The sequence below is a fragment of the Electrophorus electricus genome, chromosome 16 (genome assembly GCF_013358815.1).
Source record: "Electrophorus electricus isolate fEleEle1 chromosome 16, fEleEle1.pri, whole genome shotgun sequence".
NCBI classification, from domain to species: domain Eukaryota; kingdom Metazoa; phylum Chordata; class Actinopteri; order Gymnotiformes; family Gymnotidae; genus Electrophorus; species Electrophorus electricus.
The window spans coordinates 16448874-16449477 of NC_049550.1; positions in this window are offsets into that span (position 1 = coordinate 16448874).

The window sequence follows — 604 nt, forward strand, 5'->3', positions numbered from 1 at the left end:
AATTGTATTGACGAAGTGATTTATGCACATATGTGATGGTGACCACGTTAAATGTCAGTGAAGCCCTTTGTGCTTGAAATGCAGAATCAGATTTTCCACTCATTGTATTTTACTTTATTCATGTTCAAAGTTCAAAGTTCAAAGAGGTTTTATTGTCATTTCAGCTATATACAAGTACACAACAAAAATGAGACAATGTTCCTCCAGGACCATGGTGCAACACAAAACAACAGCGCAGCAGACAACATGCTACACAAGTGCAAACAGTACAATATAGCGCAAAAATGTCATTAAATAAACAATAATAAATACAGGACAGGACAAATACAAAATGAGTAGACAATGCAATTATTTAGTCCAGTACACAGTACTGGGCATATGTAAAGCCAGTTGTGCATAGGAAACAGTGACATGCTACCCTGAACATAGCAGTCACCGGTAGCAGCCAGAACAGTTCAGAGTACAGTGCTGGTTTAGTACAGCAAGTAGGATAATGTGCAAGACTGCAACAGGAGTGCATAGTTTATTTGTGTGAGGTTTGACTTCAGCACTAGTCCGATGCAGAACAATGTGTTAGTGTGTGTATATGTATGTATGTACATTT